This window comes from Antechinus flavipes, chromosome 2 (assembly GCF_016432865.1).
Source record: "Antechinus flavipes isolate AdamAnt ecotype Samford, QLD, Australia chromosome 2, AdamAnt_v2, whole genome shotgun sequence".
NCBI lineage: Eukaryota > Metazoa > Chordata > Mammalia > Dasyuromorphia > Dasyuridae > Antechinus > Antechinus flavipes.
Genome location: NC_067399.1, coordinates 359,820,227 through 359,835,646, shown reverse-complemented (window position 1 = coordinate 359,835,646; position 15,420 = coordinate 359,820,227). Strand labels below are relative to the sequence as shown.

At 33.6% G+C, this 15,420-nt stretch overlaps 1 pseudogene; it reads right to left on the bottom strand.

The window, feature by feature from the left end:
• Positions 1–12,133, bottom strand: part of LOC127546698 (60S acidic ribosomal protein P1-like) — a 78,360-nt pseudogene extending 66,227 nt beyond the window's left edge.
• Between the last annotated feature and the right edge of the window lie 3,287 nt (positions 12,134–15,420).

Genomic DNA, 15,420 nt, shown 5'->3' with positions numbered 1-15,420 from the left:
TGGTAGTTTTGCTCATATAATTCCTGACTTTCCTTTGGTAGATAGATTCCCAAATATTTCATGCTATTGGTAGTTACTTTTAATGGAATTTCTCTTTGTAACTCTAACTGTTGGCTGTTGTTAGTGATATATAAGAATGCTGATGTTTTGTGTAGGTTTATTTTGTATCCTGCAACTTTGCTAAAGTTGTGGATTATTTCTAAAAGATTTTTCAGTAGAATCTCTGGGGTTCTCTACAATCATATCATCTGCAAAGAGCAATAATTTGGTTTCCTTTTAATTTCTTCCTCAACTCTTTTTGCTGAAGACAGCATTTCTAATACAATATTGAATAGAATTGGTGATAGTGGGTAACCTTGCTTCACTCCAGATCTAACTGGGAATGGTTCCAGTTTATTCCCATTACATATGATACTTACTGATGGTTTTAAATAGATGCTACTGATTATTTTAAGGAAAAGTCCATTTATTCCTATACTCTCAAGTGTTTTTAATAGGAATGGTTGTTAGATTTTATCAAATGCTATTTCTGTATCTATTGAGATGATCATATGATTTTTGTTAATTTGATTATTGATATAGTCAATTATACTAATAGTTTTCCTAATATTGAACCAGCCCTGCATTCCTGGTATAAGTCCTACTTGATCATGGTGTATTATCCTAGGGATAATTTTCTGTAGCCTTTTTGCTAATATCTTATTTAAGATTTTAGCATCAATATTCATTAGGGAGATTTGTCTATAATTTTCTTTCTCTGTTTTCAGCCTACCTGGTTTAGGTATCAGTACCATGTCTGTGTCACAAAAGGAATTTGGTTGGACTCCTTCATTCCCTATTTTTTCAATATTGTTTATATAGCATTGGGGCTAATTGTTTTTTAAATGTTTGGTAGAATTCACATGTAAATTCATCTGGTCCTGGGGATTTTTTCTTAGGGAGTTGATTAATAGCTTATTCTCTGTCTTTTTCTGAGATGGGATTATTTAAACAATTTACTTCCTCCTCTGTTAATCTGGGAAGCCTATATTTTTGGAGATAGTCATCCATTTCACTTAGGTTATCAAATTTATTGGCATAAAGTTGGGCAAAGTAACTCCTTATTATTATTGCTCTAATTTCCTCTTCATTGGTGTAAATTAGTTCCTCCTTTTCATTTTTAAGATTATCAATTTGATTTTCCCCTTCCTTTTTCGAATCAGATTTCCCAAAGGTTTATCTATTTTATTGTTTTTTTTTCATAAAACCAACTTTTAGTTTTATTTATTAATTCAATAGTTTTTTTTTTTTTGCTTTCAATGTTATTAATTTCTCCTTTTAATTTTAGAATTTCAAGTTTAGTATTTGATTGGGGTTTTTTAATTTGACCTTTTTCTAGCTTTTTAAGTTGCCAGCACAATTCATCGATTTTCTCTTTCTCTATTTTATTCATGCAAGCCTTTAAAGACATAAAATTTCCCCTTATTACTGGTTTGGCTGCATCCCACAAATTTTGGTATGATGTCTCATCATTGTCATTATCTTGAGTGATATTATTAATTGTGTCTATAATTTGCTGTTTCACCCAATCATTCTTTAAGATGAGATTATTTAGTTTCCAATTACTTTTTGGTCTATTTACCCCTAACTTTTTGTTGAATGTAGTTTTTATTGCATCTTGATCTGAAAAGAAAGCATTTACTATTTCTGCCTCCCTGCATTTAATTTTGTGGTCTTTATGTCCTACTATATGGTCAATTTTTTATATAGGTTCCATGAACTGCTGAGAAGAAAGTATACTCCTTTCTGTCGCCATTCAGTTTTCTCCAAAGATCTATCATATCTATTTTTTTCTAATATCCTATTTACCTCTTTAATTTCTTTCTTATTTGCTTTGTGGTTTGATTTATCTATTTCTGAGAGTGCAAGAGTGAGATCTTCCACTATTATAGTTTTGCTGTCTATTTCTTCTTACAACTCTGTTAACTTCTCCTTTAGGAAGTTAGATGCTATACCACTTGGTGCATATATGTTTAATATTGATATTGCTTCATTGTCTATAATACTCTTTAGATCAATTTTTGATTTTGCTTGATCTGAGATAAGGATGGCTATCCCTGCTTTTTTGACTTCACCTGAAGCATAATAGATTCTGCTCCAGCCTTTTCACTTTACTCTGTATTCGTCACCCTGTTTTTAATGTGTTTCCTGTAAACAACAGATTGTAGGGTTCTGGCTTTTGATCCAGTCTGCTATCTGCCTCCGTTTTATGGGAGAGTTCATCCCATTCACATTTATGGTTAAAATTCCTAATTCTGTATTTCCTGCCATCTTATTAGCCCAAATTAGGCTTTTCTTTTTACCTTCTTTCTCAGTATTAAGCTCATGGGCACCACTTGCCTCACGCAGCTCTCCCTCTTTAGAATCCCTCCCACCCCCTTTAAATCCTTTCTCCTTTCTTGTACCTTTCCCTTATTACTCTTTTCCTTTTCCCTTTTCCTCTCCAATTTTTTAATGAGGTGAGAGAAGTTTCTCTGTAAACCAAATATATCAATTATTTTCTCTTTGATCCAAATCTGATGAGAGTAAGATTCACACAATCTTTCTCCCCATCTCTAAATTCCCTTAGATATGATAAATTTCCTTTTCCTCTTCATGAGATGTAGTTTCCCTCTTTTTATCTCCACTTTTCCCTTTTTCTAATACTATCCCCTTTCCATTTCTACTTCCCTTTTTTATGTTACATCAGTAAAATCAAATTATACATGCACTCTTTATGGATATCCATAACAGAAATACAATTCTCAAGAGTTCTTTTTACCTTTTTTTTTCTCTTTCTCTTGAGCTCTATAGTTGGAGGTCAATTTTTTTGTTTAGTTCTGGTTTTTCCATTAGAAACAAATGGAATCCACCTGTTTCATTAAATCTCTATCTTCTTCCCTGGGAAAAAATGTTCAATTTAGCTGGGTAGTTTATTCTTGGCTGCATTCCAAGTTCTTTTGCTTTTCGGAATATCAGATTCCAGGCCCTTTGATCTTTTAATGTGGAAGCAGCCAGATCTTGAGTGATCCTTATTGTGGCTTCTCAGTATTTGAATTGTTTTTTTCTGGCTGCTTGCAACATTTTTTCCTTAATCTGATAATTCTGAAATTTAGCCACAATATTTCTTAGAGTTTTTATTTTAGGGTCTTTTTCAGAAGGTGTTTGATGAACTCTTTCAATGCCTATTTTACATTCTGATTCTATTACCTATGGGCAGTTCTCTTTGATAATTTCCTGTAAAATAGTGTCTAGGCTCTTTTTTTCATCATAATTTTCAGGAAGCCCAATAATCCTCAGATTGTCTCTCCTACATCTATTTTCCAGATCTGTAGTTTTTCTGAGTCAATATTTAACATTTTTTCTTCTAATTTTTCTTTCTTTTTCTTTTTCTTTTCTTTCTTTTTTCTTTTTTCTTTTTTTTTTTTTTGGTTTTGCTTGCCTGATACTTGGTGTCTCAATGAATCATTCATTTCTATTTGTTCAGTTCTGATTTTTAATGAGTTATTTTCTTCATTAGCTTTTTAAACTTCTTTTTGTATATGTCCAATTGAGTTTTTAAATGAGTTGTTTTGCTCAATGGAATTTTTTTTTCCATTTTTCTAAATTTTTTTTTTTACTGAGTTATTTTCTTTTTCCAATTCACTAATCCTACTTTCCTGGGAGTTCTTTACCTTTTCCAATTCACATTTCAGGAAGTTGTTTTCTTTTTCCACTTTATCAAAAATTTCTGTACTCTCTTTGCATAGCTTCTCTTTCCTTTCCCTATTTTTCTTCTAGCTTTCTTTTAAGATTTTTTGTAATTTCTTCTAGGAGATCCTTGTGTGATGGGGACCAGGTTATATCCTCCTTTGGGGTTTTGTCTGAGATTGTCTTTTATTAGTCTCCTCGGGGTTGAAAACGTGCTCTCTTTCTGTATAGAATCGGTCAATGGTTAGTGTTAGCTTGTCCTTCTTACTCATTTTTTTAAACATGTTAGGGTCTGCCTTCAGGGCAAGGGGGTTACCAGTTTCTTTTGCAGAGCAGGGATAGATTGATGGACAGTAGCTGTCCTGCAAACGGGCTGTTAGGAGCAGCTGAGCTGCTGAAGTGCCCTGTGAAGAGCCCTACTGTGTGGATTAGTGACTGCCCTGGGACTAGAGGCTGAGTAATGAAAGTGTCACTACTCCAGGCAGAACCACACTGTGGGGATTAGCAGTTGCCCAGGGAAGATCCCAACTCTGAAAGTGTCTCTGCCCTGGGGAGCAGAGGTTCTATTGCTCCAAGCAGAGCCCTCTTGATATGCAGATTTGTGGTTGCCCTGGGCAGAGCCTCCTACTGTGCAGATTATTGGCTTCCCCAGGCAAAAGTCCCACACTGCAGGATGTGACTACACAGCTGTGCTGTGGTCTGTGCTAAATCAGTTCCGGTTTTGTCTGGGTGTAGCCAGATCCTGTTAGATTCTGGCATTTTTTGGAGTACACTCTACCTTTGCCTTTAACTTCTCTGCTGATCTATTGCTTTGCAACCAAAGCAGAGCAGCCTACCTGTGGTAGAGTCCTCCCTGTAAATTTTCCAGCCACAGAGACTGTCCAGCCCCATTAGCTCAGTATGCTAGCCTCTGGTTCTATCTTCCTGCCTGCACTGGCCTGCTCTGCCCTTTTCTGGCAATCTTCCAGATTATCTTCTGCTGGTAAGTTGTTGTACTTCCAATATTCACGGATTTTACCAGTCAATCACTCTTTTTGAGGCTGAATTTGGTAATTAGTAGTGAGGGTATGACAGGAGCTTAGAATCTCATGTGTGTCTTCTCTGTCATCTTGGCTCCACTCTCCCTCCTCCACCTTTGTTGCTTTTGTTTGGAGTTTATCTTCAGTTCTCACAGAGCTTACTTCTTGTGTTCCAGTCCACATTGTGCTTACCTAAGGAATTCCTGAAAGCTTTTTTAGTGCTTCCTTCAGCTCATTCTTCTTTACTCTTTGAGTGAATTAGCTCCTATTTGGAAACTGTCTCTACCTATTCAAATCCAGATTCTTCAGGGAAATTCATCAATGTGAGGGAGATAGTAAGTAGATAGGAATCTGGCTGTCTATTCTGTTACCATATGTTCTCTTTTTGAATTTAATACTATAAAGCAAATTGCCTTTGTTCTGTGAACAATGCCAAGATATTAATTGGGCTCTCCATATTTCGATGGGAAAACTTATTGTCCACAATTGAAATTTCTGTGCTCCCTTATTGCTCCTGATAGCCTCATCTCAGGTTTTTCATAGGAACTGGGGAAGCACTTTATCTGGTCATGAAAAATTACAAAACAAGCTGAAAATTAATTATTAGGGTACTGGTTCTGAAATGCCATTCATAGGAAACCTTTCCAAATTGGAAAAAAATGATAATAATATTTAATGTTGGACAGATGTTATGGGCCAGAACTCTAAACTTGAAACAAGGATTCTTACAAGATCCTAAGTCAGTGGAATTGATAAAGACAATGGTTGTTTAGTTTAGCATGGTGATTAATAGTTCTCTAAATTCAGTATGATTGATTTAATCTTACAACAAATAATGGTTTCCTAGTGATCTGATGATTGGTTTATACTTAGAATAGAACATATAAACCAGGGGGGATGCAGAGACAGATTCATTCCATCTTCATCAGCCTCATGGTGGCTGGCCTGGCCTCCTGCACTTTTCCACTGAAACCAAGACTTTGGAAGGCCTCTAAGAAAGCTAATCCAGGTCCCAGGAAAGAAGACAAGATTGTGAAGGAGATAATAAAGGATTTGGACTTTAATAACTGGCTACTCTTGTGATGGTTACTCTACTGAAAAGAAGGTTGCTCCTAGACTTCCAGAAAACCAAACGAGAAGACTACACACAGAGACTTAAGGACAAAAATAATACAGAAAAAAATCCTAGATTCTTTTGAGAAAGTTAAAGCCCTAGGCTTCTGAAATATTGAGTGCACAAGTACAAGCTGTACATGAATTTTGGCAAAGGAATTTTCCTAAAGGTAAATGTAAAAGCCTTAATCAGGTAAATAATGATGTACCAGCTGGTCCCTTTCTGAATAAGACAAATGGAGGAGTTCAATCTGATGTTTACTTTTGTTCCTAGACCTGCATTTAGTTATACTATTTTCTATTCCACTGCATGTAGAAAGTTTATTGTTTATCTTTCCATTAGCTTTTTTATTTGTGTATCTTATGAAGCGAAATTGGAACAGAAGAAACAATTGCCCTCTTACAAACCAAATAGTTAGAAGAATTTTAACTTTGTATAGATTTTAGATTTCATAGAGTTACCATTGCCTTGCTTTTAAAGATGCCTTCCATTCAGCCTGCTCTTGCCTGAAAGCAATGAGCTTCATATTGGGTATTTGATACCATGAACTTTGGTATTGAAGGAATCACTGCTTGATTATTTATCAGAAAGTCATTCCACCAAGTGTTTGGCTTCTGTTCCAAATCTAGTCATAGTTTGTTGGTAATATTTTCCATTCCAACTAGCAGAAAATAATTGTCAAGCAGATCTTTTCTGCCATTTATCTAATATTCCAATTGTTGTGTTTCCTCTATTACACTTCCCACCATTACCACGAATGACAAACATTTCAGTGAGCCAGTGGACAGAAGTCCCTCTGGCAGGGTAATCTCAGGCGGGGGGAAATGGGGACAGCTGACAGATTTAGATTGTTGAAAGCAATCTAAAACAATTTCTTGCAAACTTTCAGAGAGTTCAATACTAGCTTTAAAAATAACTAGTCTCTTCTGTTTGCTTCAGTTGCATTGAGACACAGAAACTGATGGGATTTTGAGTAATTAGAAAAGACTTTCTGGATAAGAAGGTGAAAAACATAAGCAAGTTTAGATACCTACCACACAATAGCTTATAAAAGCTAAAACAAAGGTTTGTATGATGCTGCGTTACTTTTCTTCTTTTTTGATGAACATTTTTTATTAAGGCTTTTTATTTTCAAAACCTACGCATGAATAATTTTCAACATTCACCCTTGCATAATCTTGTATTCCAAATTTTTTATCTTTCTTCTCTTCCCCTCTCCCCTAGATGGCAAGTAATTCAACATATGTTAAACATGTGCAGTTCTTCTATACATATTTCCACAATCATTGTGCTGCACAAGAAATATCAGATCAAAATGGGAAAAAATGAGAAAGAAAATAAAATGCAAGCAAACAACAACTTAAAAGTGAAAATACTTTGTCGAGGTCCATACTCAGTTCCCAGTCTTCTCTCTAGGTGCACATGGCTCTCATCATCAAACTGGCCTGAATCATCTCATTGATGAGCCAAGTCGGTCAAAATTGATCATCATATAATCTTGTTTTTGCCATATGCAATGATCTCCTGGTTCTGCTCACTTCACTTAGCATTACTTCATGTAAATCTCTCCAAGCCTCTCTGAAATCATGCTGCTAATCATTTCTTATAGAACAATAATATTCCATAACATTCATATACCACAACTTATTCAACCATTTTCCAATTGATGGGCATCCACTCAATTTCCAGTTTCTTGCCACTGCAAAAAGGGCTGCCACAAACATTTTTGCACATGTGGGAGCCTTTCCCTCCTCTATGATCTCTTTGAGATACAAGCCCAGTAGAAACACTGCAGTGTTAGATAGCCCTTTGGACATAGTTCCAAATTGCTCTCCAGAATGGTGAATCAATTCACAGTTCCACCAACAAGGTATTAGTGTGCCAGTTTTCCCATATCCCCACCCACATTGGTCATTATCTTTTCCTGTTATCTTAATTAATCTGAGAAGTGTGTAATGGTACCTCAGAGTTGTCTTAATTTGCATTTCTCTGATCAATAGTGATTTAGAGCACCTTTTCATATGACTAAAATAGTTTCAATTTCTTCATCTGAAAATTGTTATAAATTTGAGCCAATTCTCTATATATTTTAGAAATGAAATCTTTATCAGAATCCTTGGATGTAAATTTTTTCCCAGTGTAGTGCTTCCCTTCTAATCTTGTCTTTGTTTTTATTTGGTTTTGTTTGTAGAAAAACCTTTTAACTTAATATAATTAAAATTATTTTGTATTCAATAATGTATCCTAGTACTTTTTTGGCCACAAATTCCTTCCTACTCCATAGATTTGAGAGGTAAACTATTCCTTTGTTCTTTTAATTTGCTTAAAACATCACTTTATGTCTAAATGATATACCCATTTTGACCTTATGATAGTATACAGTGGTAAGTGGGGGTCAATGCCTAGTTTTTTCCATACTAATTTTTAATTTTCCCAGCAGTTTTTGTCAAATAGTGATTTCTTACACCAAAAGCTGGGGTCTTTGGGTTTGTCAAATGCTAAATTACTTTAACCATTGACTATTTTATTCTATAAACCTAACCTATTCCATGGATCGACAATTCTATTAGCTAGTACCAAGTGGTTTTGATGACTGCTGCTTTAATATGGTGAGGCCTGGTATAACGCTGTGTACTTTTCAAAGGCCTTTTTTATGCATTTCACATGCATCCCTGTTTGACTCCCATAATATTTTAAGGGAGGAAAGGCCTGTTGTTATTCAATCCTTTTAATCAGGTCTGACTTTTTTTGACTCCATTTGGAGTTTTCTTGGTGAAGATTATAGAATGGTTTGCTTCTTTCCTTTTCTAGCTCATTTTCAGACGAGGAAATGGAAGCAAAGAGAGTTAAATGTCTTGCTCAGGGTCATGCAGATAGTAAATGTCTGATGCCAAAATTGAACTCATAAAATTGAATCTTCTTGATTCCAACACTGACACTTCATTTACTGTACCATTTAGCTGCCCAGGAAAGGCTTTACCATCCCTATTTCAGACATGAGAAAATTAATAATAATAATAATGATAGTGCTTGCTATATTTCTATAACTGTACTAAATGTTTTACAATTTTATTTATTTTTCTCATTTTATATTCACAACAACCCAGAGATTTATTGTTTTACATTTTTTTTACACAAAAGAAAACTGAGGCAAACAATAGTTAAATGAGTAAGTTTACACAACTAGTAAGTGTTGAAGGCTATATTTGAATCCAGATCTTCCTGACTGCCAGCTTTGATGCTATTTACTATGCCATTTAAAATTCAGACTGATCTAATTGTACAAATTCATAAATGGTATTAGCATCCATTTTTTTAACAAAATCACAGAATTTCAGATTTGAAAGACACTTCAATGGTCATCTAGTATCATCTATACCTGAATACGATGATCTATTTAACAATTTAATCAAATGATTGATCTATCCCTTATTTGTCCATGAAGTCTTTCACATCCAATAGACCCAAAAAGTAGTTTCTTTTTTTCTTTCTTTATCCTGTTTGTGGCATGAACTTTTATATTTAAATCTGAAGCAACTAGATAGTACAATGGACAGACCCTGGGATCAGGAAGATCTGGATTCAAAATTAGCCAAAGTCACACTAACTGTGTGATTTTGGGGCAAATTATTTAATTTTTGTCTGCTTCAGTTTTCTCAGCTGTAAAAAAACTCCTACTTCATTTGTTCTGAGAAGTAAATGAGATGATTTTTGTAAAGGATTTAATATAGTGCCTGGCAATAATAGGCATATAATAAACCCTTCCTTTCTTTTTTCTCCCACATGTATTTATTTGGAGCTTATCTTTTATGCTGTAAGATATCAGTTTGGCCAGATTTTTCTTTACCTTTGTTGTCTCATGAATCACTTTGGCATTCTGGTGAAATGTATGCATAGCTTCTCAGAATAATGTTTTTTAAATCTCTTAATAATACATAGGATTAAATAGGAAAAATAATCAAATAGTTATTAAAATATTTAAAAAATTAACTATAACTCCTACTCCTTCTCCCAGGTTAAAAAGTACTGCTCTAAACTTAATTTTAGCCAGAATGCTTTGTCATTTTCCTACCTGTTTATTTATCAAACATTGGGTTATTTGTTTTATTTACTTATGGATATACTACACCATCCCCATTGTACAGATCAACTTTCTTATTTTTTATGTTATTATGTTATTTCTATTTATTTATTTTATTCTTGGCGAGGCATTTGGGGTAAAGTGATTTGACTAATGTTGCTCAATTAGTAGTGTTAAATTTCTGAGGCTGAATTTAAACTCAGGTCCTCCTGACTTCAGGACTAGTGCTTTATCCAATGCACCATCTAGCTGCCTCAACTTTTCTATTTTTTTAACCAGGACAAAATAATTTGATAATTACATCTTTTCAGTAGATTTTATACTGATAGTTCTTCTTCTTCCCTACTTTTTTCATTATTTTCTCTGAGATTTGTTACCTTTTATTTCTCTAAATGAATTTTATTATTATTTTTCAAAATCTAGGATGTAGTGCTTTGGTAATCTAATTGAAATGACCTTGAATAAGGGAATTAATTTAGATTGAATCAGATTAGATTAGAATCTTTGTATTTGTTCATCCTACTTATGAGAAATTTATATTTCCCCAAATTTAGATCAGTCTTTATTTTCCTTCATAGGCATGTTGTAATTTTATTCATATGGTTCCTCTGTGTGTGTTTCTTGCTAGGTAAGTACCAAGTATTTTAGAGATTCTATAGTTATTTTAATGGAATATCTTTTTCTTCTGGGTTTTGTTAGTAATACACGGGAATCCTGATGGCTTTTGGGATTTATTTTTTCTGAATTTTTTTTGAAGATATTTTTACAATTAATATTAGTTGACTCTCTAAGTTTCTACAAATAAAACATCATGTCATTTGCTAAAAGTAATACTTTTGTTTTCTCTTTGCTTATGTTTATTTCCTCAGTTTCTTTCCTTGCTTTTTAATAGCGACTATTTCTAACATATTAAGTAATGGTAGTAGTTAAATAGACATCCTTGATCTACTCCTGATTTTATTGCAAAAGATTTAAGTTTATTCTCATTGATCATAAAGAAGGGAATCTGTATGTGCACGAATGTTTGTGGCAGCCCTCTTTGTAGTGGCCAGAAACTGGAAACTGAGTGGATGCCCATCAATTGGAGAATGGCTGAATAAATTGTGGTATATGAATATTATGGAATATTACTGTTTGGTAAGAAATGACCAACAGGATGATTTCAGAAAGGCCTGAAGAGACTACACGAACTGATGCTGAGTGAAACGAGCAGGGCCAGGAAATCATTATATACTTCAACAACAATACTATATGATGACCAATTCTGATGGACCTGGCCATCCTTAGCAATGAGATGAACCAAGTCAGTTCCAATGGAGCAGTAATGAACTGAACCAGCTACGCCCAGCTAAAGAACTCTGGGAGATGACTAAGAACCATTACATTGAATTCCCAATCTCTATATTTTTGCCTACCTGCATTTTTTATTTCCATCACAGGCTATTTGTACAATATTTCAGAGTCTGATGCTTTCTGTACAGCAAAATAATGTTTGGTCATGTATTCCTATTTTGTATCTAATTTATACTTTAATATATTTAACGTCTACTGGTCATCCTGTCATCTCCGGGAGGGAGTGGGAGGAAGGAGGGGAAAAATTGGAGCAAGAGGTTTGGCAATTGTCAATGCTGTAAAGTTACCCATACATATAACCCTGTAAATAAAAGGCTATTAAAATAAAAATAAAAAGATTATTTCTTTTAAAAAAAAGTTTATTCTCATTACTTTAAATGTTGCTTCTTGGTTTTAGATAAATTATGGTTACTATCCTAAGGGAAGAAGATAGTTTATGACTACATTTTTCTCATTTTGTTTAGCAGAAATAGGTGTGGTATTCTGTAAAAACCTTTCTGTGTATCTGTATTTAAAAAAAACCATCATTCTTAAGACAAAGTTTAATAAACTAATGGAAAGCATCAGAAAATGATCCTACAATCTGTTATTTTTTGTCTCCCACTGTCATCATCACTCCTGGGCTCTATTGATCAATTTAGAAAAATATTCCTGGAATTAAAATCAAACCCAGAAAACACTGTCTGATGTTTCAGAGTCCGAAGAAGCTGCAGGCTGATTAACAGGTTGCTCCTTCTCCTCGGAGTCACTACGTTTCCGTTTGGCTAGAGGCAAGAGCTCCTGATCCAGGTTCTCATCACTGCCGCTGTCCTCCGTGTACGAGTTGATCACAGCACGGCTTTTCCGCTTGTTGATCATGGTGGCACCCCAGCTCCTGTGCCGGACACTGCCGCCCGGACTTCCCTCTTGCCCGCCAGCCAGTGCAACCGCCACAAATGTTGTCTTTTTTTCCTTTATAATATAATAGTTCTCTCTGCGAAAGAGCAGGTTTCTCAGGGGGGTTTTCTGGAGGCAGCCTTAGTTGCAGTTGAAAGTAACAATCACTCCAAAATGCATCCAGGTGATAAAAGTTCAATTCTTTTATTGCCTCCAATATAGCCCGGTTAGCTTAGAGACCTCTCTCTCTCTGCTCGGTTCCAAGAGCTCCCTCCGAATGTCTCCAAATCCAGAGGTTTTGGTCAGCTCCAACTGACAGGTTTTCAGTGCTAACATGATTTTTGTTTTGTTTTTATTATTATTTATGGTCAATAATGTTGATAGTTTTACTTAATGCTAACCTTGCATTCATCCAAACTGATCATATTGTATAATTTGTTTTTGCTATTTAGTTTTATAATATTAGTCTCTTTGAAAATATTTTATCTGAAAATGTGGGGTCAATATGTTTTAGGGATGTTTTAGGATCAGTAGATTTCTTTCTCTGTTTTTACACACCCTGCTTTAGGTGTTAAGACCATATTTATGGGGCAGTGAGATAGTAGTGGATACAGCACTGGCTCTGAAGTCAGGAGGACCCGAGTTCAAATTCAGCCTCACTTAACACAATTGCTGTGTGACCATGGGCAAGTCACTTAACCCAAATTACTTTACCCGAAAGAAAAAAAAAAGATTAGATTTCTATCATAGAAAGAATTTGGTAGAATCTTCTTTTCCTATTTTTGCAAACAGTTTTTGATATTAGATTGAAATGGTCTTTAAATGCTTGATAGAATTTACTTGTAAATCTATGTGATCTTAATTTTGCCCCCTTTGGGAGTTTAGTTAGAGCTTGTTCAATTTCTTTTTTTCTAAGTTTTAGCTATTTGTTAATATAAGAATTACATCTATCTTCATAAATTCTAGCTATTTCAATTGGTTTATCAGCCTTGTTGACATTCAGTTTGAAAAATTAGTTTTTAAAATTTCCTTATTTCTTTGTTACAGATTCTCCTTTTTCATTTTTGAACTGGTAATTTGGTTTTACTTTCTTTTTAAAAATAAAAATAGCTAATAGTTCATTTGTTTTTTAATAAAGTAATGTCTACTTCCCTTATATATTCAAATTTTTCTTTTAATCATATTCATCTCTATTTTAAAATTTTAATTTTTGATGAAAATGTTTTGGTTTTCTTTTTTTTTAAAGTTTTATACCTAATTCATTGATATATTTTTTCTGTCTTTTGTTAATGAAAATATTTGAAAATATTTTGCCTAAAGACTTCTTTGGTTGCATTTCAAAAATGTTGTCATTTTTGTCTTATTATTGTCATTACATATAATAAAATGATTTATTGTTTCTGTGATTTGTCCTTTGATCCATCAGTTCTTTAGGATTAAATAACTGAATCTTTATACAATAATTCTTTAAACTATAGTAAGATTGTTTATTTGTTCATTTTCTAATTTTAAAAATGTATATACAGTTCATTAATCTCCTTTTACATTTTGTTAACATATGTTTAGTGATATGTCTCACTATCAGGACTACTTTAGTTGCATCTCAGAAATTTTGATAGATTTTTTTCATCATTATAATTTTTTCATATGATCTTATGTCACAAACTTTTTCACATGTTCCTTACTCTTTGAGTCACTCATTTCAGATTTCATTGTTAAATTTCTATTTTGATCTATGTCTTTTGCTTTCATTTTCTGAAATAATCTCTATAGTTTCTAAGAGATCTGTTAATTATTTGTGTCTTTTTCATTTATTTGTAATATCTATGTCCTAATATAGACAATTTATATAAAAACTCCATGTGGAACTCCAAAAAAAAAAAAGAATATTCTTTAGCAGTCCTATTTAGGAAATGCTTTAGTTTCTTTTTATTCTATTTTCTCTAGGAATTTGTTTAATTCTATATTTTCACTTTCTTTTAGAGTTGTCCCAAACTGAGCAAGTGCCATAAAATTGTGTCTAAATTTGTTGTGCACTGTTGTGTACATTTTCATGTAATTTAGTCATTTTATATCCTTTTTTTCAGTTTAGATGTTGAAATGACTTTCTTGTTTCCCTTCTATTTTTGTGATGAATGGTTGTTTTTATTTTGTCTCATACTATGATTGAAATTCTTGCTTTATGTCACCTTTGTATAGTCACCTGTACATACCATATATGTACATTATCACCTAATATATAGTAGAATTTATATTAATGTCATTTTTTATTCTATGTATGTTTTTGCTTTGCCATGTTTCTTATAAGCAATAGATAGAGTTTTTTCTTATTAAATTTGTCATGTTTGTTTTAATGGAATGATTAGTCCACTCACAATTAAAGTTATAGAACTAAGTTTGGCTTTTCCTCCATTTGTTCCTGAATTTTTTTCCCTCTGAAACTGGACTTTCCCCTCTTTTTCTTGCTCTTTAAAGATAATATGTTGTCAGTTAAGTTTATTTGTTTTATTTTTGCTTAATTAACAAGAAGGCAATTCTTTTCCCACAAGTTCTTTTTCTTTCACCTTCTCCAGGTATATTATATGATATCATTGCATATTTTAGTATTCTATTGGCTAAACAGATGACTCAAATCCAGTGGTGCTAGTTTGTGTGGATTTATCTCTGGGTTAATTCAGAATGGTCCTGTGGTATATCTGGAAAATCAAATAGGTGTTGACTGTTGCAGTTTGTCAAATCAATTGCAAAATAGGAGCAACTAGGGCCAATTTCTTCCTCCTTTCAAGTATGATTTGAATTGTCCTGATATGAAAACTTCATGTAAATCTTTTAATTAATTCCATATCCATAAGTGGTCAAATGCCCATATTAATCTGAATCAGTGCCTGAAGATGCAGAGTTATCCCACTCTGCTTTTCTTAACTCTGATTCTCTGGTAGCTACTTATCCAAGCTTTGGCTAGTTTCCAGATAGGACACAGTAACTTGTATCAATTTAAATAGCCAGGGATCTCTGCCCAGCATCAATGGCCTGAGCAGAGCAATGATGATGGGGGTAGAGGATGAATATCTGTAAATGGAATATATCCTTTTGTGCTTTGTTTGGGAAGAGAATTCAGTTTATTTAACTTAACAAACATTTGTTAAAGATCTATTAAGTGCAGACATTAAGAACTGGGGATATGAAGAAAAAAATAAACAATTTACATTTTAGAGCTTGCATTTTATTGGGGCAAAGGGTCCATCCAAAGTTCGCATCAGAAAATAGCC